General features: G+C 36.6%; 1 protein-coding gene across 2 annotated transcripts in view; it reads left to right on the forward strand.

Annotated features, from left to right (window-relative positions):
* The window catches only part of CDH13 (cadherin 13), a gene marked incomplete at its 3' end in the record, with an annotated part of 521,180 nt that overhangs the window by 275,626 nt on the left and 222,112 nt on the right, over positions 1–23,442 (forward strand). The window lies entirely within an intron of this gene.

The raw sequence follows: 23,442 nt of genomic DNA on the forward strand, positions 1-23,442 counted from the left end.
TTTCTGTTCTGTCTACTAAACTCGTATTAAATGCTACCATTGATTTGATTTATTGCAAGATGCAAAGTGCTGTGTAATGTGTGTTTTGTTTATTTGTGCAAAACCTGTAATTATGAGGGGCAACGCCATGAAATATTAAGAGACTTGCCATCTGTTTGTGCAAAGATGTTAGGTGTGGCTGTAGTCAAGGCTGATTGCTCTGGAGTGGGAGCGAAGATTTTATATTTACATTCCATATGGTACAAGCAAAGTATGGCAAACTGAGTATTTTCAGATTGCATACACAAGGTGAAATCCTGGCTTTACTGCAGTCCAAGCCATATTCGTTACTGCTTTCAGTGAGTACAATTGTCAGTTTGTTGTCTTAGCTATTAATTTTCCTTAATTTTGAAAAAACTTAAGATATTTTCATTTTAGCTACCATTATCACTTTTAACAAGTTCTTTGCATTTGCAAAATCCAGCGGTTCACAGCAATAGAGCAGAAATTCACAAAGACCGACAGTGGAAAAAAGAGCAGCAGAGGTGTCTAGAGCAAAGACTGCAGAAAGAGTCATAGTCATTGGCCACAGTGGCCAGAATGTGTTGAAAAATTGTGAGTGGGTTTTTTCTTCAAATGTAACATGAATAAAACCATCACATTTTTATTAATGAAAAGGAAGATGATCTCACTTTGTGTTTCCCTGTGTTTTAACACCTCTCTGCCAAAGGGAAGGGAAAGTACAGAAAGAATGAGAACACCACCAGAGCGATCATAAGTCTTAGAAAAGGAACTGAAAGAGGTGTTGTACATGATGATCTATGTCATTACAACTATTGCATAAACTGATCCAGCTCCATCTTTAATCTGATTTTTGTACACTCAAATTCCCATTGAAAAACTCATCCACACTCTCATTGCTCTGATTGGAAATTTCCCTGTATGTCCATCCTAAATGTACTTGTGTTGAATTATTTGTTCTTGTGCTGCTGTCATCCTATGTCTTTAATTCTTTTGCTTTCCTGATGTCTGGCCACAGGTGGATTTACAGCTAATGTCACAGACATTTTTCTAGTTGAAGTAATCACTAGATTTTGAGCGTTGTGCTAGCTTTGACTTTCTGAAGCCATGGTAGAGTGATGCTACTTCCAAGTTCTCTTCAGCTCTTTCAATAACTGATTACCTATAAGACTGTCTCTCTTACTATGTGGATGGTTCACTTTTGGCTAACTTGCTTTTAGTGCTTCCTGCACGGGTGATGAAATACCTAAGTAAGGATCTGTCAAGATCTAGGAAGATCCATGAGTTTTACAAAGGACTTAGTTGATAGTATTGAGACTTTAACATTAATTCTTCCCAGCTTAGATCATGGCACAGTGTCCAGGCAGTATAGCACAGGTTGCTTCTGAGAGATTACTACAAAATTAGGCACAGAGATTGTATTTTAATTTGAAATAATAGTACTGTGGTGTCTTCCTTGCAGTCACAAGGGTATCTTTAAATTTAGATTTTGAGTTTATTGGAGCAGGGCCTGTCTCTAATCATGTAGTTTAGTTTATATGCTGCTCATCCCAGTAAGGATCCCGATTTATTCCCACTATTACCATAATAGAAATAATAAGCAGCAATAAGGTGAAATAATGAGAAAATAGAGAGCATAGATTTTAGTCAGCAGTCTTTAGAAATGTTGTTTTCCACATTTTTAAATTCTGTGCTGAGTTTACTGAAGGAATGAGGGCAATTTACATTTTAAAGCTTAGTTTACAAAATTGGCTTGGCTCATTAGAAAGTCGTGGTTGGGTTTTTACAAATCTGTCCCTTCTCCCTGGTTATCCCATCCTCTGCCTTATTCATGTTTGATCTCTGCATATATGCATAGCATTCCCATCTTCCAATAAAAGAGAAAACTGTTCTTAAACTCTTCATTACATAGGTATCTTGAAACAGCCTTATCCTGCAACCTGTGGAAGAGATTTCACTGGTTTTTAGGCTTATTTGTCAATGTGCATTATCAAGCAACTTACAGGAGTGCAACTGCAGACATATCAAATTTACACCCACTTCATTTGCAAACAGCATAATTGAGAATTCCATTTAATCTAGGTATATTCCATGCTGGCTTTTACATCTTCCTGAAGCTTCGATTCTCATCAAAGATTTACATGGTTGTGTTACCTGCTTTTCCTCTCTTTTTTTTTTTGGTCAGTTAATGGCCATTCATAATGCACATTTTATATGAAAAAGTGTTCAATTACTTTTTTTCTCCTGGAAAATTTGAAAAACAGGAAAGCAAAATGAACATTAAAAGCTTCAATTCTGACTTGTACGCAGATAAAGCTCAACATTCAGATTCTTCTGTGGGCTGCTTTCATGCCAGCTCATATAGGGAGGCATAAATTAAGCCCTCTCTGCATAACGGCCTATTTTCGATTGAGTTTCATCTCCATAAAGGACAAATAACTTTATGTATGAGGTTTCCTGCATACCTGCTGTTCAGACAGGATGCAAACATTTCATATCACAAGCCTGTCTTTTAAAATGTTTAAGCAAGGTCACCAATAAGCATCATTCAGAACTGAATCTGAGTAGGAAGGTACATCTGCTGACAAGTTGCATGAGACTTTGAAGCGCACAGGTTACAGAGTGGCCAAGTAGGTGAGACTGATCTGAGGGTGCCTCTTCATTAGCTTTTAATTTAGACCAGGAGGGAGCTTTTGAAATGAATCCTCCAGTTGTCCCCTCTTACTGTGTTTTGCTTTGGATTGTGCAGTAGGCTTGGAGATTGTGATCTGGACTCCTTCTGAATGAAAGCAAGCTGAAAGTTATGCTCAGGAGCACACCTTTCATTACTCGAGCTCGTCATCAGAGGGGAGCTAGCGCAAGAGGTGCGGAGTGCGAGTGTCAGGTCCTCTTCACTGACTTTTGGCTCCATGGGTCTCCTGTTGGCCCATCCGGGTCTCTGTGCTCCTGTTGCTTGGATACTAACACTATGTATCACACCACTGTGAATGATTATTTGTTCTCTTATTAAAGATACATACTAGTTTGCAAACATGGATTCCTTTCATATTATTGAAGAGTTCCATAAAATGCAATAACACCCCCTTAGGTCTGCAAAACTGTGTGTGAGGTTTTTCTACAATTATGCGAGAACTTCTAAGATGATGACCACCCATGCAGTAATTCAGCTTTTTTTTCCAAGTATTAAATAGGACATTCATCTCTTCTGAGTTTCAGAAGCAGCCTATTTTTCATACTTCATCCAAACCAGAAATTAAACACTTAATGTATTGCTGTTTACATTCTTTTATGTGTGTGTGTGTGTGAATATTTTTGTCGTTCTCCCTAATAGGAAGTGAATAAAGTTGTTTGGGCATATGGGTTTCCTGTCAAATATACAAGACAAGCGATCATCAGAAAATAGGCCACAACAGAGTATAAAAATGAACAAATAGCAAAATATGGGCTTTTTTGTTACTCATAGAAACCTTGCAACATATGAAAGTGATTTCACTGAAATCCAGGAGTCCTCCTTTCCTTCCGCTTGTCAATTTTTCATTTCTTTGTTACAGACATTGATCTAGAGTAACTTAGGTGAAGATACTGGATGGAAGTTAAGGACTGAGAAGTTATAATGTAAAGCTTTAAGAATGTGTTTGGTTTGACAATTTGGTTAGTTTCTCCACTTGCTGTTGAAAACAGTGAATGACAGTCAGGATTCTCCAGCTGTCAATAACTCTTTCAGCAATAGAAGTATTGCTGATTACAATGTAGTTTGCCAATCTTGTAATAATGGTGGCAAAGTATAATACACGGTCCAGGTCATCTCTGATCTTTGCTGCTGTATTATAAACTGGTAGGAGCATACACTACAACAGAGTGGAAAGCTTGTTCTCTGTACTGAGTTCTTTGACACTAGCAAGTCTTCAGAATCGTTTTAGATTCAGATCCTCAAACAAAATGCAAATGTTCAGCTGGCAAAAATCAATGCATGATGTCATTGAATTCTAGGAATCACAAGCAGTAAGATGAGATAATTTTATTACCAATTTTACAGTCTGGTGTGATTTCCCTGACTTCTAACACCTGCATACAGGGTCCATATCATTTCTTGAAGGATCATTCCTTGTGTACACTAACATCTGTGATCTTCATAAAAAAATCATAGCTTTCCAAAAGTTAGAAGGTTAAAAATTAAGAAACTGAGTTACTTCTATTATTTGTGAGTGAAGAAGTAGGCATTGGTTTTTATAGTAAGTTCTTACTGTATTGTTAAAAATTGTAATAGCTGAGTTGCTAATGCTGGGTATGCTCATGGGCTGGATTAAGCTTGAAGTGGTTCCATATGATGATCAATTGTTTAAGTACCATGCATTTCAACAGCACTTAAAACTTGTACTCACATGATTGACACTAATGATTCTGAAGGAGACACTGTAGTCTGTCAAGTGGGTAATTTGTTTTTTTTAAAAATTGCTTGAATACCTGTTTACACAGTAGATTATAACAGCGGGGGAGACATTGTGACGATACAGCCAATAAATAAGATGGTTGCCATTTTTTTAAGTATCTGCAATACATGCCAACAAAAGCTGGCATGATGGCTGTGAGGAAATGGATATTCATATACCTGTAAAATTCTGTAAAGAGAAAACCATATTTTTTGGTCTAGCTGCCTCTAATTTTTAATTATCGAAATTATTAGTAGGTTGAGTATTCCAGTGGGATAAGCTTCAGTAAGCAGGGGATCATAGTATTATTGCTTATATCTTCTATAATGCATTTATATAAGATATTTGTTTTGTTTCATGAGCAATTACTTCTTCACAAATTGTTGGCCTGATCTGAATGCATGTGGAACTTGTGGGAGTTTCAGCCAGGTAGCATTTGTCAATATGGTTGGTAAGAGTTTGGTCTTATGTCTGTTACTCCACTTCGGAGCTGGATTAATCTAAAGAACAGATAGTTGTCATTAGTGGGGAATAAGTCACATGTGGAGTGATATGAGGAAGTAGTGTAGCGTCCTCTACCTTTACCTCCCGTTCCTAATCCACAGTAGCTTTCCATGGTAGAAAGCACAAGCACCGAGAGATGGATCCCCATAGCATTTGGTACCCCACCTCCCTCCAGAGGGCCAAATCCAGTCACCCAGGGCAGTTACCCATCCTCAGCAGCCTCCAGACTTTTCTTTTTCCTGAAGGCCCCCTGTGAGTGTGTCGTGGACCCACTGACTGTAATCATTGTATGGCAGTCTGTTCTGCATGGTTAATTTTGCAAGGTGTCTACGTAGTAAAATCTCTGATGCTAGTAAGGGCTTTATATCCTGTAGAGCTGGTAGGATTTGTATTGCTGCTACATGTTAACAGTGGAAGTCTGCTGCCAGCATGAAGTAAAGATAGCTAAGTCTGTAAGAGGTTGTAGGGTAATACAGAAATATTAGCCTGACCTGCTTTCTTAGTAGAGCCTCCCTGGGTTTACAGCACAAGGGTCTACTCTTTGTAAAGTTACCTTTCAGAAGGTCTCTTCATTCTTTGGACACAAAAGGAAAAGTAGAAGAAGGAGGGTGGAAGAGGACCTCAGCTTTTACCTTGTACTTTCTTGACTTCTCTGCTTTTAAGTACAGACCACAGGATTTCTGTTCCACCTCAAACCTGTGCTAACCTTAATGAGAACCGTGCACATTCATCGGTAAATGCTTATGCCCTTTTGGAGTGTTCATGCAGAGAGCTGTGTTTCACCCATGTGTTATGAAGTGCAGATGATCACACAAAAAGGGCATAACTGGTTCTTTACACAGTTTTTCTCTCTCTTCCCCTTGCTGTTAACTGGTCCCATTATTTAGTTAATGAATGGAATAAAGGAGGAGAACTTACACATGGCCCTTACTAGTACTTTGGATTAAGAATTTTATATACCTCTTTCTCAGATGTAAACTGCAGGCTCTGCTCAACCTTTGATGCGTTAGACAACCAGATTTAAAAAGATTATAACTTCAAGCATCTGATACTGGTTCAAGTTTTTCAATTTCTGAATAGTAATCTTTTGTTTAATATTCTTAGTGGATTAAATCTCCTTGAATTCCAGAAGCCTTTAATCTGTACATGTAATAATAAGAAACACTGCTGCTGAAGTGCTGAATGCTTTGTTCACACATTTCTAAGTTTCAGGGATCTGCGTTGAGAATGCCAGAATATCTTTTGTAGAAGATTATTTAGATCATAGGCTTTATTGACTGGTGAAATGGTGTTTATCTTCATAATAAGAAAATGCAGGAGCTTTAAAGCAGAATAAAGAAAAGCACTGAAAAGAAGTCTCCTTCCACTCCTAACTCATTTGTTGAAAGAAAATGCATATTAATTAAAAATTTAGACACTTCATTTCTGTTGCAAGGCTCCTTGCAAAAGACAAATTATTTTATACATCTAGTATGTGTTAGAACTGACAGATGAGATTAATATGCTTCTTAAATTACCATTACCAAGGGTCAATTAATAAGTGAACTAACCTTGTGAAAGTCATTCTGAAAGACTAGTTACGGATCTGTAATGGTCCCTGTCAAATTACGTAGAATTGAGAAAATGAGAAAGCTGTCAAATAAATACGATACCTACTAATTACATTCTGCATAAGGTAAAAGAGCTTTTGTGGTTGTTGGTTGAAGGAACAAGAAATAAGTCCAAGAAATGTTACCAATAATTATACATAGATTGGAGTAAAATCTACTTGAGGGAACATGTATGTACAGAAACCTGTCTTGGTAAGAGAAAAATGAAATTTCTTGGAAGTCACAGAATAGGTGATGTGAAGGTTGAATGACAATTAGAGAAATATTTCTCTAGGCTATTGTATCGATTATCATCTTGGTAAACACAGAATTCCCCTATTTTTTTTCATTCTTTGATTATGATATGCTTTTTAGTTGGCCACTTGATCTTTAGACGTTAACTTACTTATACAAATAAAGGTTTCATTATGACAAGAAAGCAAGGACTGTGTATCTGTCTGACTTGACAAAAATGAACACTGATACTAGGCTTCTCTCTGTGGGAAGGACTTTAAAAATACTTAGCTCCATACCTGCAGGCAGACCAAGTGTCATATTATTCACTAATCTTATTTCTTATGATCAGGTTACAAAACTACAGCAGATATAAAAGCAAGATCACAGAAAAACAGTTTGCGTTCTTCAAAAAAATACTGAAGATTTAAGATGCTTCCAGCAACAAGATGACCAATAAAACGATTTTCGGGTAAAAATTGGGCCTTCACAGCTGTTGGCAACTGCAAATAGGTTTTTGCACTATAGGTTTCAATGTGAGCCCATTTCTAGGTTACCGCGTTTTGTCTGTTAAATTATCTAACTACACCTATTACTTACTAAATATTATTATACAAATATTAGGTACTATAAAAAAGCCCAAACTAGCTGTTTGATGTGAATCTCGAAAAACGGCAAGTCAAACACTTTTTGGTACAGCAAACACCAAGTTTGCTGTGATGGCAGTAGTGGCTGTTCATGCATCTGTTTTCTAATAATATGAATTTAAGAAATTTGGTATTGATATGAATATTTACGGATTAAAATAATAGTCATGCTATTGGATAGTGTAATCACAGTACTATATGCTGCCATGAAGCTTTGAGCTGGAAATCACTTATTCCAGTCCTATAAATGTTTATAAGGGAGGTCGAGTCAGAGCGTACCAGCAATGCCACGTGACTGAAGTGATCAGTCAGCACAGCTATTCAATGCTGTATTCAAAATCTAAATGCTGAAACGTCCTCAATTACAGTGTTTGATGGACAAATTTAAATGATAAATGTGGTTCTGAAAATGAACCTGTTCAGACAAAAGGCAAAAAGGTTAAAAAAAAAATGCATCCACGCATTTATTCAGTCCTGCTCTCTATGATCTTCTGCTAGGTAAAGCAGCACATAAAGCAGAAAAATAAACTTAATGTCACTTTTCTTGTCTGTTGTTTCATTAGTAATAGAACATCTTTCTAACATTAAAAATCCTGTGTAGATCAATATATTTTTGGTGAGCAACTTCATTTTAGTTAAACTCTTACATGATATAATTTACTTGCTGTCAAACCCAGCTGAAGTGACATAGTTTGGTACTAGCATATTCCAGAACATGTCAGGATTTGATGAGCTATGAATATTGTGTTTAGCAGTCTGCATTTTTATAAGATTTTTCCCAACATTCTACTAAACAGACAGTGCATCCTTCTCTGAATGTCCTTTTTTTCCGCAGGAAAATGTTGCTGTTGTACAATTTAGGTTCCTTGCTGAAGAGGCAATCCACAGACGTGCTTATTTTTTTGACCTTTTAGTGAGAAAGATGAAGGTCTGATTACTTAAAATACATTTCTGTCAGGCATGTTTTCTGTGGTTAAAACTTCACTTTCTTTGGATTGCTTAGTATGAAGCTCATTTATGTTCTGATAAAGAGTAATTCTTTTTAAGTGGTGTCTGTAGTAGAACTAGGGCAGGTGACTAAACTCAGTCCACTCATCTTTCTCTCTCAGCTGTCTCCATTTAATGGTATGTATAAGCTATTTGTAGAAGAACATAGAGTGCCATCTATTGAACAGTTATGTGATCCTGCAGCCCTGGTACTGAAAGAAGGTGAGACACAACCATACTTGTAAAACATTTAACATACAGAAAAATTAACAGCCTACTAGAGATTTTAGTATGTTTCCTTTCATTTTCATTTCCTGCTTTGACATAAAGTGAAACAAACACAGAGCCTCTAAAATAATTATTCTTGGCCTACTTTACATTTGAGAAAATATTTGGAGATCTTTCGGCTTTCATAAGTAGACCTAATAATGTTGTTTTTTGCAGCTGATTCTGCATTCCTTGTGAAGGGGTTTCTCCCAAACAATAAATAAACTTAGCTCGATGATATCGGTTCATGCAACTTTTTTTTTTCATTTCTGTCTTTAGTGTCTGTGTTCACTGAACAATTTTTATGTGGCAAGTGATCATATTACAGTGATCTATTGTTTGCTACTTCCATATTTCTTATGCTACTGTACTATACCACATATTTCTTAAGATACGGTGCCTATACAGTTTTAGGTGCTTTTTGTTATTCAGATGCCGTAGAATTTATTTAGTGTCATAGTAACAAACCTTTAATTCTGCAAGACACCTCAGTTACAAACAGAATAGTTTTACTCTCTTTGATAGGCTCTGTATGGCTGATGGATTGCTACTGATTTGAGCTCAAAAATCAAACACTTGGTATTGATTGGACTGAGTTTCTGTATGTGTTTTGCATTGAGCTAGCAAGTTACTTAATAGTGATGGATTTATAAATAGGTTACTCCAAATAAAAGAAATTATCTTATATTTGAACCAGCAATATATTGATGAAAAGTGACCTTGACAAGTCGAAGGAGAAGAACGCTTTTTGGTGATGTAGCAGAACTGAGCGAAGAAGAACTTTTATGCAATTTGCAACTAATTGTTATTTTATTGAACAGAAAAGTCCGATCATTATGTGCGCTGCATATATCAACTTAAAAACTAGAAGGAGACAGGACTAGACCTAGTCACAGGCGACACCAGAATTTGGTGAAGAATAAATACTAGGTGCAGTCTTGTTTTTCTCTTTTTAGATGGGAACTTGTGCAAGAAGATACTATTTTTACTCACTGGGGCTACTAGCAATTACATCGGTAACAATGGTGACACTTCAAGATATAATTAAATACATTTCATGAAAATCATACTGTATTGTTAAAATACCTCCCTATTTTTAAAAAAAAAGTTCAGATTTTAATATACACAGGCCTATTATTTTTAGAAAATCTCTGTACTGTCATGTTAAGTCCCTTAATTGACATAGCTAGTCTCAAGGGGAGTATAGTGGAGTAAAATACCACAGGATGAATTTCCATTACTTTGTGAGTGCAATGCCACTTTGGGACTAAATACATGAAGGCTCAATAGTCTAGTCTATGCAAGAAGTCACTGTGATGCTTCGGAGCACAAATTTCAGAGGGTCTGTTCAAGGACTTCCAGTTCCAGGTCATTTAAGGTTTGGAAAAAAAAATGCTACGCCTCAGTAGATTTTAATAGGTCAAATTGATGCAAGATTTCTCCTGCTTTGCATGTTTGTTTCTACTGTATGTTTAATTTTCCAGTCTTATCATGATAAACCTGTTTGTTTGAAATTACAGTTGCCTTTATTTAATTGCTGTTAGTTTGTAACAGGGCATGCTTTTATTTCTGTTATGACTTTAATTCACTCCTGGTGTTCTGGTAGTGATTATCTCTGTGGTTACAAAGATACTTTTCTTGTTTTTTTCAGTTAAAGCTTTGTGATAGGAGAAGCAAATTTTACTGCAACAGCTTGCTGTGATGAGTTCTGGAAGTTTATTCCTTTTATGATAATTTATTTTGCAGGTACATGAAGAAGAGTCTTACTGATCGGTGTAATTCAAAAAGGCCTTTTTCGTTTGCAATTTTTGGTGCAAATGGCATTTAATGAATTTTGTGACTGACTATATCCAGACTTTATTTTTGTTGCAATAACTTTGCCTTTTCAATTCTTCCTTTGTTGCCAAATATGTGAAGTTTTCTATGCATTTTTTTTCCCAGTTGCATCGAGCAGTGAAAAAGTAGAGATCTGCAACATAATAATTTTCCTTGCAAAAAATGTTTTAGTTGTATTTTTGGGCTCAAAATAATTTCTGTTAAGACTTGTAAGTTATCAAAGGGTTTGAAAAGCGTAAAAAAAGACAAAAGATGACAGTTACATTGTGAGTCTTGGAATTGAGGAAATTGCTCACATGAGGTTGTCATAATTTGCAGTTTAGGAGAAGCACAAGGGAGAGAAAAAGAGAGGTCTACTTTATCTCCAGAAACAAAATAGGCGTAGAAATGTAGCATGGATAAAGTCCTAAAAGTGAAAAAATCTGTAAGTCAGAAGTCTGTAGATTTGGTTTGAGATCTCACTTTATGAAAATGCAGCACAGGAATTGCCGCTTTTGTATGTTGTAAAACATCAAGTGAGATTTCAGCATTAAGGGAAAGTGGTGATGGAGCATAGAGTTTACTGAGGAGATGCCTTTACTAATATGCTCAATGTGGTAATTTAGTGTTGACTGAGATCTCAAAAAAAAAAAAAAGAAAAAAAAATCTAGTGAGACACACTAGAACTGCTAATTATACCTTAAGATTAATAGTTTTAACAGGTAATGCTGTCATCAGTGCTGAAGACCAGAGAAGCATTTCAGAAAGTTCCTGGGCTAAATGTAAGCAATAAAAATAAAAGAACAGGAAATAAATTCTGTCTTTTCATGTGTCACTATGTAGCAGACCCTTGTTGATCCTTTGGGAGCTACATTAGAACTGTTTGACTACTCAGAAGAGACTATTACTGTGTTAATTTAGCTAATTTGAGGCTCATTGACTAAATCTTTCTTTATTGACAATTAATGTAGAGAGATGGTCCAACATGTTAAAAGTTACAAAGATTAGTTTTAGAGAGCAAAAATAGGTAATTAGAAACAACATTTTACTTCAGATCAGGCTGCCTTTGGCATATCTTTCCATTATATATATGTCTGCAAACTATTTTTCCACTAAAATAATGTGGAAACCATTCAGATATTTCCTTTTTTCTATATATGAAATATATACCTTGCCATTGTTGGCAAAGTAGAAAAAACGACGACGCTTTTACACTGAAACAGAGAAGCTGCTAAATGTTTGTGATCTGGGATGTGCTAATCTGTTTAGATGTTGTTACCAGGAAGATCAGCTGTCTGAATTATAAAAGTATCTGCCACAGACATCCTCTTGGAAAAAAAACAACCGTGCGTAATGCGAAATTCAATAAAGCTGACTGTAGACAAAATCAGCAAAACCTCATTTGGTTCAGAATAACAGGGAAAGATAAACAATGCTTTGTTACCTTCCGTGCTCGTGTATCATTGTAACTGCTAAGGCCGGGCAAAGAATACAGGAAGGAAATGAAAGCAAAGTGCTAACTGTGAATAATTCTGTGATATGTTTAGCCAATCAGATATCAAAATTCAACCTTCATAATCTAACAGTTCACAACCTCTTATGATGATTTTGAGGAAGATTGATAAACTCACTTTTACTGACATATATAACCAAACATACAGTAGGCAGCAAATCATGTAGATGGCATTTCCAGCACCCAAACCTTTTATCATCAACATTGAAATATGTTATCTTTGGCTTAGCAAACAGAGTCAACAAAGCGTAAAATGTTTACTAGAGAAGAATATGTTGAGGGAGGAGAGGTGTGCTCCATGGAAGGTAGTTCAGCTCTGTGGTCAAACAGGCAGGTTCCGGTTGGTAATGCAGGTGCATTGGGTATGAGAGGCTGCCAGAGATTGAGAGAGAAGTTGGAATTAGATTTAGTAGCAGAATAAAAATAAATAAATAAATAAATCTGAAAGTGACTGTATAGGTACAGAAACAAGACACTTAACAGTTTATCATCATGGCATGCCATGTGCTGGAAAAAGGGAATGACAGACGTTTTGTGCCATAACACAACTCTTCACAGCAAAGACTCTCGGCAATGGGGGTTTTGCAGCTCTGCAGTTTGAATGGGTTTCATAACACGTGGCCATTATGATTTGCAGTACAGTCTTCTAAATCCTGTAAAGCAGACACAAATAAATCTCATCTAGTTCTCTTTATCTGACTTCTACAGACTAACCTTTAAAAAGGTGAAATTTAAAAAGACAATAGAATTCTGTCTTATGAGGGTGTGGCAACTACAGTATACAAAATATGCTGATATTGTTTCAAATTTTGAAGAGGAGAGCAATTTATTTACAGAATAAGCAAATTTCTCAGAAAGTCCACTAAGAGAAACTGGCTTACAAATTATCAGATTTTTCTCTTCATAGACACTTAGATCCCAAGCACTCTTACTTCCTTGGATGGGGCTTTGAAGGACTCCTGGCTGCAGCTCGTCACTCGAAAACTGATGGTGTAAAGAGGATGAGATGTCATCCCAGGAATGCTGACAGAGCCAGAAAATTGGGCAGAAAGGCAGCAGTATGCTGCATGACCTCCAGTCCAGCTTGTAAAGTCCTCTATACAAGTTCTCTTGTAATTCCTTGTTTTGTTGCTTTAAAATAGAGAAACCTGGTTCGTTACATCTGTACTAGACTTGTATAAGCTTGGGTGATCCTTGACTTCTAAGACCTTTTCCGGTTCATTTGTAGGAACAGATATGTTAAGCAATAATAGCACAGAAAAATATATGTGTGTGTGATATATACCTGACATTTACACTGACCTTTATTTCTTATGCCTAAATAAGTCAGTTTTCTTGTCACCGATGCATTTTAGATCTTGTTTTTTTGGTTTTGGTCTGATTAGTTATGGGCGCTCTCTGACCCTCTTGCTTCTTGAATCCTTCTGTGAGATGAAATTTGTTAAACTCTTGCCACTTCCTAAATGCTGTTTGGAGTTATTTTCAAGCAGTAAGAACTGTGAGCAGTGCTTGAATGCTGCTAGGAGCTACTTAAAAGTGCAAAGCCATTTTTCATCTTTTCTTATGTAAGTGTCTTTGTTGGTTTTGTGGTGCAGCATAGAGCCTAAAAATTCTGGCACGGCTTATGTCTTAATCCTTTTTTTCAGTCTTACTTCCTCTCTTTTTTATTTTCTTTAATTTAATATTTTTGTGGTGATTAGACTTGATTGCTTTGGTGAATCCTGATATCTTCTCTCTCTCCCCCACCCTCCCTCTCTTTTTGAGTGGCTCAACATGTGTTCTCTTGTGATATGGGAAGATTTTAATTAGTATTTATATGATCATCCGTAATACTTTTGGTCTCTGTGAAGTACACATGGCTTCATTTGAAGAGCTGTATTGCTCCATAGATTTGAGGGATGTCCTTTACTTCTCATTTGTTCACTGAGGTTATTTTTGGAGTGGGCATTCTAATTTCAAAACTCATAGATAATATTTATCAGGAAGTATGCTTCAGAAGTAATTTTAATTCAATTTTTGTAGCTATATGAGAGACCCTTAGAAAAATGCAGCTTTCTGTTGTGAGGATGCAGAAAATTATTTTCTGTTGTGGTTTTGTGTCTATGCAGCTGTAGAATAGTGCTTAATGGGGGGAAAAATGGGACACTGAGAGGACAATCAGGTTTTCAAAGCTCTTTCAAAGGTGTTTTGATTTTAATAGGATATATTACCCAGTCTTGCAAGGCACTTTGAAAAATCACACTGTGTGCATGTTGGTAGCTTAATAACCTTTGTAAATCTAATTTTATATCACTTGCTCAGCAAGAGATAGAATTTAGTTATCAGTCTTGTATTCAGAGATCAAAAAACCTAGATTCAAGCTTGATTTAAATTTTGTCTGGTGTATGGCTTTGGTGAAGTCATTTCATCTCTGTTTCTCCTCCCATCTTTTGCCTATCTTATGTAATTGATTTTCTTTTGAAACACTGCTATACTGTGTCAGTTGGTTCCATCAGTTCTATCATAATTAATCGGGATGGTTATGATCAGCTTGAGTACCTCATACCCCCTTATGTCCACCTCTAAAATGGGGATGGTGATGTTGAGCCTTTTTGAAAGTTCTTATAGAGCTTGCATTTCAATAGTCCACAGGTGCAGCAGGGTTTGCACATGCACCCAGAGCCCATGGGGAAGCTCTGCCATGCTGGCAGGACCTTGGAGCAGCTACCGGCTACCCTGACGTGCCCTGCTGCGCAGTGTTGTTGAGGTTTCCTGCACGGCAGAAGAGAGAGTTTTGTGATAATGCCAGTGTCTTCCATTCTCTGCTCCCAGTTCCTTTGTTCACCGTGACCTTTGCATAACTAGGCAGTTAAACCCAGTTTTCCCCTGTGTAGCCTGACTGTTCAGAGTGTAGTGTCCCTAGACAGTGACATTTATCAGAGGGACTGGATTTTATGAGGGGTGGATCTAGGGCATAACATGGGCTGAAGCTTTGAGAAATTGATAGTTACTAGTGTTTGATCTTATATATAAAACTAAATATTCTGTGAGTATCAGAAGGAATCTTCCATGTGCAAAGAATTACTTCTTACAACTATTGAAATATTAAAAATATGAAATCTTAAAATAATAGTCACAAGAACTCACAAGAGTAAATCTTGTCTGCTCCAAACTGACACAAATAACTGAAAATCTGAAAATACCATTACTGCTTCATGACCACCTTTGATTTTCATGTTTAAAAACTATCCTTTAGAATAAGTGGTAAAAAAATATGAGATTAAGTTACCCACTTTGTGGGTTTATTTTTTTCTATTGACACACAAGAAAACTTCTACAAAATCCCAAATTATTTATTTTATTTTTTAACAAGCTGAAAACCTGAAAATAATTTTTGAAGTTGGGTTTAGTGTTGTCCTGCAGGAAAGGCAGTGTTCATTTTGTTATAAGCTTTCTATGAGTATGTATTTAATGTATTATTTTCTCTGAGGTTTATGCCATCATTCTCTGTATTTTTTCCTGTTTTCCTGCTCTGTGATCTTTTTTCACAGGAAAGGGGCTATTTTATACTCACAGCAGAGAAAAAATTTTCAGGACTTAAGTTCTACAAGAAAACAGCGCCTTTTTAGCAATATTGTGATTCAGAGACACAGAGCTGTGGAAGAAAATACATTTACTTTGACACTAATAGCATTACACTATATACATTCAATTAGATAGTGAATTCATTATTGCTTAGTTTAGTGCTATGGAGAAATTTAATATATTAAAATAAAAAATATTAAATGTATAGCATTTTAGCTTCATTTTGCAGCAATGAGCGTATTTCACTGATGTCATCTTCTAGGCATATTCTGTAAAGTGAACTGCAAATCAAGAGACATGCTGGTGCTAGAAGACACTGTAGTACTGCCAGTACAGGATAAAGAACCTGGAAAACTTGAAGTACTGTTGTCACTAGTTTAACCATTCAAGATTTGTTTTCTTACTCACACTGAGGAAGATCCTTCCCCCAACGTGTAGGGGCTTTTCTGTATTGCCAGTGCCAGATTTTTCAGAGAGAGAGACAATTTCTGATGTTATCTCAAGCCAACAGGAGGTGCAGGTGCAATGTGCTTTTGGAGGTTGGCCTTTACTGAATGTAAACTGGCAAAGACAGTGTTCTTGCACTTCCCACTTCAAGGGATGGATGAACAGTAAGATATTCACAATAGAAAGATTTACTGCGCAAAAATTAATGTGGGAAATATAAAGAAAATTATTATTTAATTAAGGCAACTTTCTTGACTTGGGCTGGTTATGTTTAAAGAAAAAGCATTAGAAATAACATGGGAATCTTGTTATGACTTATAGCCACATATAGATAAACCCCTCTGTTGACAGGTTCAAATGCAACTTTAGCTTTGGAAAGGTAAAGGTTCTTATTAGTAAAAAGTCTATAAACTATGAAAATGCAGTTTGTACTTCTATTTCTCCTCCTTTATCCCTTCTACCTCTCAAAAAGAAAGAAAAAAGTTGTTAGATTTGACAGGTCTGTTTAGGAATGATCTCATGGCAGCTGCAGCTGGAAAGGACACAGTTGCAGGGACCAGTCAGAATTGCATTAGGTGGGCATGAGACAGGTCCTGCCACCAGTGTGCTACCAGCCAGCCTCCTGTTAGACCGTAGAACAAGAGTCAGGTCAGTTCTGTAGAGTATTCCTGAATTTGACTCAGCTTAGACAAGGCCTTCTAGGAAAGGTTAACGGTATTCATCGTCATTTCCTCTTTCCTCTACGTTATCTTTTTCTAATACTTCACTCTTATGGCTTATCTCTCCACTCCTCGACACCCTCCCATTCCCCACAAAAACCCAGTTTTGCTGTCCAATGACATTTAGTTTCAAACATAAATTACAGCACAGTTAATTTCATTAAACACATCTTATCTTGCTCTTCTATTGATGTATGGTCTTGTTATCAAGCATCAGACCAGTCACGCCAGATTGTTTTGCTCTTACTTCCCCAATGAAGAGTTCTGTACCAGTGTGAGTGCGTAAATTAAATCCTTCTTTCTTCCAAGTCTAGCAAGGTAAGTAACTATACATTCAAACTGTCACCTTTTTTTTTTTTTTTTTTTTTTTTTTTCTTCTTAAGTAGGCTTAAGTTCCAGGAAATTTCAAAAAGTTAAATCATACAAGGAGTACCAGTTAAATATTTATTCCTTAGTACTTGCTCGGAAGTACTTGCTATGTTACACTTCACAGACCAGAATATTATGACATTGACATTGACCTTTCAGTATACTTATGTGACTAATGATTAAAAATATTAAGAACACTACCTTTAAAACTAGTGAGGAAAGAACATCTTTGACTGTTTATGTTAAATTCCTCTTCCTCTTCACAAACCTTCTATTAATGTGTCTACAACTCCTTGAATCTGATGTGATCAAAGAAGATGAAATGCCTCTTACCTAATGAAGAATTCATCCTTTGTCATTCTTTTGGGAGATAGAAGTCTTGGGTTTTTTGAAATTTTTGTTTAATTAATGCACACAGTTAGGAGGTAGTTGTGCTGAGAAAACAGGAACTATGAAATAACTGCAGGGTAATTCTAGGATGTAAGATAGGTCAGTGCAAACTTTTATTTTAGTGAAGTCTTTGCTAAAGCTCTTCAGTCTTTCACCTGATTCGGAGCTGCAGAACAGTTTATGGTTCGATGGGTCATTGCAAGGTATATGGTGCTATCTAGGAGATTGCTACTTAAAGGTAGCTTGGGGAATGTCCTACTCACGAGCCTTATCTTTTAATTTAGCTTTCCCTTCTTACTTTAGATTTTAGTGGTTCAGACTTGCTGAGTAGAATTGGATAACAATGCCACCATAGAAATCATCTGATACTGTAAAACCTAATGCTTAATTTGGAGCATCCACTAAAGTGAGCAGTATTTAAGTCATATATTATATATGCAGAAAGACTCCTACACTTGTTCTGAAAGAAAATGCTTTTTTGTATGTTGGTTTTGATCTTTAATCTTCTTTTGTTAACTGAGGTTAAAAAAAATGGTAAAAAGAATGAAATTATTTGAATGATTGGAATCTTTTCCCACTGTTAATTCCTACAGTATTGCTTACTTCAATTTGTAGACCATATACTGTTACGCTCTATATATTGCCCAACTTACTGTGGTTTACGGAGAAAAATTTAAGCATTCACAGAAGGTTCAGTTGCTGTTTTAATTAGTTTTCTTACTGAAATCTACAGAGTCTTGAAATTCTTTAAAGGCTTTATAGAGATTAATGTTTTAAAATGAAATCTGTATTTTCTGTGATAGGAATATCAGTGTTTTTGTGTAGTAGGGCAGGCGTATATATATATTTATGCTAGGACTAGCCATTTGTGCTATAATAATGGTATGAAACTTTCTGGTTATTTTAATGAACTACATTTTGGTTATTTTAACTAGCAGTATTGCCTAAAAAATTGCATTGTTTTACACAAGCCCATAGCAAGACTGGATAACTATGTTGTGCTTTTCTTTGAATTACGTCACTTTTCAAATTTTTTCTTTCTGAACAAAGGCATGAGACAACTAGCATTTGAAGGCTGATTAAAAAATAAGATTATGTGTTGCAAATGTCCAAGAAAAGAAATAGGATAGAGTTTAGGAATGCTTGAAGTAAGGACTTCTTTGTGACAAGCTGATGATTACAAAGATCTAGTAGGAATTCAGAACAATCTTTGCATTTCTAAATCTAAAGGCATTTCAGACATTGTATAGATCCTTTTAGGTAGAAGAATGAATCAGAAGACCTATAGCAGTTGTAGAGTATGTAAAATGTTTTACAGCTTAGGGTAAAAGAAAGTTTGAATTCAGGAAGCTCTCTAATGCTCTACATTTTCTTCCAATACTGGTTTTCCAACAAAATATGTTAGAGATAAAGCATGTCTAATAAAGACAGACACCTATCTTAAAAGCCGAGACACTGCTTCTTCACCTCTAGGCTTCATGAGTATGAAATGTGAAGAAGAATACAATGATACTTATAATCACCAAGGTAGTGCTTTAGGCTTTCAAAAGTCCATGTACTGAACATTAACTGAAAGGAGAAGTTCAGTGCCTTCATACTGCAACGATCCTTTCAGACTGGAACTGCTTATATTTCACTTGCGAAGGTATTGCGAAATGGCACGTTAATAAAAGGTTACGTGACTATTGCTAGAAAAGAAACCAATAAAATTAGAGTAATAAATTGTATGGGTTTTTTTAAGGAATCAGAATGTAATTTTTTTAAGTGGATGCATTAGCAAGATAAAGCCTCTGTAAGATGCTCATAGGAGTACTCTAGAATGGCTAATTAATCCCTTCCCACCTAGGCTCTAACTCTGAATGTGAAGCTAAATTCTCCCATTGCAGGTAATGGTGCCATTTTTTGCCATCATCTGTACAACCTTGCTGAGGTAATCAATACCCTGTCATCAAGTAGTTTGAGATAAAATTATCCATACCTGTTAGAAGCAGTGTATTGTGGTTTTATATCCTCTCTCTCCATCTCTTCTTGTGCCATATAAAAATTTGCTAATAATTTATTCATATTCTTAGTAGCAGGAAAATTTAATTGTAATTAATTTCTGTATGTCTGAATTATTGTCTTCTCTGAGTTGTTTTAGGTAATTGCATCAAAGTTTTAGTAAAACTTGATTACAAGGAGAATTTCTTTACTACTTTCTGTGACCCAGAGATGGCCAAATGTGTTTTTCTTACCAGGAAATTGCCTACATGAAAGGTCCCTAAGTTTGTCACCTTTCTTTACTGTCAATCCACACTGAGGAATTGATGATAAATAAGCCTAACAAGTATTCTCAATAATAATTGTAATCAAGCTAGGAATAAATAAAGCCAGCAGCGCTCTGTACCTATAGATACCTCAAAATAACTGAGAACGGGGCAGGTACTGGCATAGCAGTCTTGTGTAATGGTGCAGCGCTCCTTCCAGGTTTCTGAGTGCGGCCCAGGTCCAGGATGACGCACCTTTCCTCCGCTGGGCCACGTTTTGCTCCTCTGCTTTCCCTGCTGTGGTGGGTTGACCCTGGGGGGAGGCAGAGCAACGGGATGAAAAGCTCATGGGTTGAGATGAAGACAAAACACCCGTGCAGCGTTTCTTACACACGCTTTCCCAGAGGCGCCAGCCTCCTCGCTGAGGGGCTCAGCCGTGCCCTGTGGTGGGGCCGCCACGGAACCGGCTGGAACCGGCTGGAACCGGCTGTGTCCGGCATGGGGCAGCCCAGCCTCGCCTCACGGAGGCCCCCGCTGCCGGCAGCGGGTGCGGGCACCCAGTGCCCCTGCGCGCTCTTGACCACAGGGACCTTGCACTTCTGGAAACCTGCTGGTTTCACAGGCAGAAATGACTGATTTTATTCTTTTTTTTTTTTTTGCTGGGTGAAGCTGGGTATGAGGAACATGTAGAAAAAACATCTGTTGGAACAACTGGAAGAATTCTGAGAGAACTTTATCATCAGCAACAAATTGGAAATTAAAATTAGAAGGCAGTTGATGACTAAAGAACCTGTATTAGACTTTGAAGATAATTAAGTACTAAAAGGTATTCCAGGTTTACTTATGAAAAACTTTAAATTTATGATGTAATTTTGTGTGGACCATTGGCTGGCTGGCTGCAAAGTAAACGTAGACATCTATATGCAGAGAAGGAAGGTTGCTATCCAGAATCGTTTCACCAAAAGCAATAAATGAATAGAAACAACCGTTCCGTGAAGAGAAACCTTTGAAATTACTTTAAGTAATGGTAAGAATGAGACTGGTTATCTTTTCCTGTAAATGTTGTTGCTGACTGCAGAGTGGAAGGGAATCAAGACTACACAAAATAAAGCAGAGTGCTTAAAAGAGGTTTGCGCAGCTTTGAATAAGCTTAGTAAACTTCTGGTAAAATCATTATATTTGGGGTGATGAGAAAGATCTTCACTTCAGATACAGCGAGGGAAATTGGATGGGAAGTCAAGAAGTCCCTTTTGAGAAAGGAGGGTATCGAATAAGAGTTTGCCTAGACAAACAGGCTAAAATCTATTACTGACTGCAGTTTTCAGTTTTATATTGCTTCTCCCTGTTTTACTGGGGTGCTTAATTATATCAGTGTTTCTCAGCTATATTAAAAGCAGTAGCCAAAGTCTGCTTTGTATCCTATCATGGAGACTTGTGAGGTGTAACAGTTCTCATAAACCCTTGATTATCCTTTGTAGTTTGCATCTATGCTTTTGTCAAAAATGAAATTGGGATTTAGCCTCAAGTGCTCCTGAAAATATGCTTGGTTAGATAATGATGAACATAACTTCATCATTATGAACATATTTCCAGAACTTTTAAGTTGGAACACCGAAAGCAGAGTCAATCTTATCAGGTTTTCACATAATAAATAGCTACAGAGCTCTGCAGATTTTTTTTTTTTTGTCAATTTGCCCAAATCTGTCTTTATGCTTACCACTTTTCCTTAGAGTTATGTTGTTATAATCAGGTAGGAACTTAGATATTTTCTGAGTGTTCAATTACAGTCTCTTGCTATCAAAAGAATGAATGCAGTATCTTTCATACATAAGTCAAGTTTTACATTAAAATTAGGTAGGCTTTCCTGCCTTTCTTTTTTTATTGAAAGACTGAAATCTCACTCTTCTGATAGTTAGGCACAATCTAATTTTCCACCTGGTTTTATTTACAGCCTGTTCAAAGTAATTTGGGTTTTGTGCCAAAATTGCCTTTTACTTGTGTGCTTCTTTCTCTTGCATATGTTGGCTTTTTTTAAAATAACAGTATACTTTTGTTGCTGTTTTGTTGCTTCTTTGCTTTGTTGGTTTTTTGTTTTGTGGGTGGTGGGGCTTTATGGATTTTTTTGTGGGTTTTTTTTGGTTGGGCAAGGTAAGATATAAGGCAGCTTCTTTCACAAACTAGTCATGCAAAGATAGGTCATAATTTTGGCCCTGCAGGTTTTTATTTTGAAAACATTGTAGGAAGAGTGGGTTTAAAAGGAGCTGGTGAGTTAACCCATGATGCTTAGGACAAGCCTGGAAATTATTGTACAAAGACTAATAAAATAAAGTCCTCCATCATCTTAATAAAATGAAGCAGAGATCGTGTAATTGTTCCTACGGACCTGTCATGCCAGCTTTTTGGGGCAGTTGTTCTCAGATGCGGTGGACTTGGCAATGATAAAGTAAATCTATTTCGGTCATTAATAACAATCTTCTATTCTCTTCCTTAATCTGTGCAAGTCTGGGAAAAAAAAAAAAACCTAGTGTTAGATCAGCCTTTGCTTTAGATGACTTACAATTTTGATAAAGCAGCTGAAGTAGTTTTTTAAATTTAGCAAAGCCTTTGTTCTTTCCAGCGAGCAGTATAGTCACTTAATATTGAGAGATAGATTAAGAGCAAATTATCTTGAATTTGGAAATGAATTTGCTGGAATTTCACAGAGAAATATTGCTATTCTTCCATTTCCCAAAGCAATTAACATAGTTTTGGTGAGTCAACATTTACTAAGATAAATCTTTTTGTCAGCAGTTTCCAACTGTATCTAGCTTTAATGTAGTTCAGTAATAAGGCTGCATTTTCTTTCCTAGTCCCCATCACATCATATGCAATCCTAAAATTATTACGTTGACTTTAGATTACAGAGTTGAACAAGCCCTGGAAATTGAAGGGGCGTGTGCCCCCATAAAGCTTCAGCTGTTCCAATGTCACATGAATCAATTGCCTTCACGTCAGAGTATTTGTTTGCTTTTAAGCTGTTAAGCTGTATGTCTAGTAAAAAGCAAGACTTGGGAAAGACTTGCAAGAACAATTGCTCGAGAAGTGAGGATAAGCAGTGGGTAGATGTTAAAATGGACTGTGGCACTATTTACAACTAGTGTATGCGAGTAGATAGTTTACTCATAACAAACACTCCTACTTACACCCAGTGCACTGAACAATAAAAGTGGAGTGTATTTATAAGCATAACAAAATACAGAGACATGTGATAATAAGCCATCCATTTTAATAAGGAATTAGAATTCTGACCTAATTCTTTCCCAGTAGGATATATCACTAGCTTATAAATAACTTACAGGTATAAGACATGGCAATGAAGAAAAACTTAACCGAATAAACAAAACACTCAGAGACTTCCAGCCCCTGCTGCTACCACTTTCTCAGGGAAAGACTGGAAGCGAGTGATATTAACGTCTGTGCTCAGGTTCATTTTCTGGCTGGTTTAACTCCATTAAAGAGTTGAGTCGAGGGATGGGTAGGGTAGGTGAAAGTGATAGCTGTGTCTCTGGTATGTTTATTGCTGTGTTTTACTGACGTCTTGGTGAGGAGAGAGACCTGCAGTCATAGATGCAGTTGCAATCTAAATTGACCTTTTCTGTTATCTAAGAAGTTTTGTCATGGTTTGCCCTAATGACCGCTTAAGTTTTGGTAACACGTTGTGACTTTCCATTGCAAGTGGGTT

The sequence above is a fragment of the Platalea leucorodia genome (genome assembly GCF_965183815.1).
Source record: "Platalea leucorodia genome assembly, chromosome: 8".
NCBI classification, from domain to species: Eukaryota; Metazoa; Chordata; class Aves; order Pelecaniformes; family Threskiornithidae; genus Platalea; species Platalea leucorodia.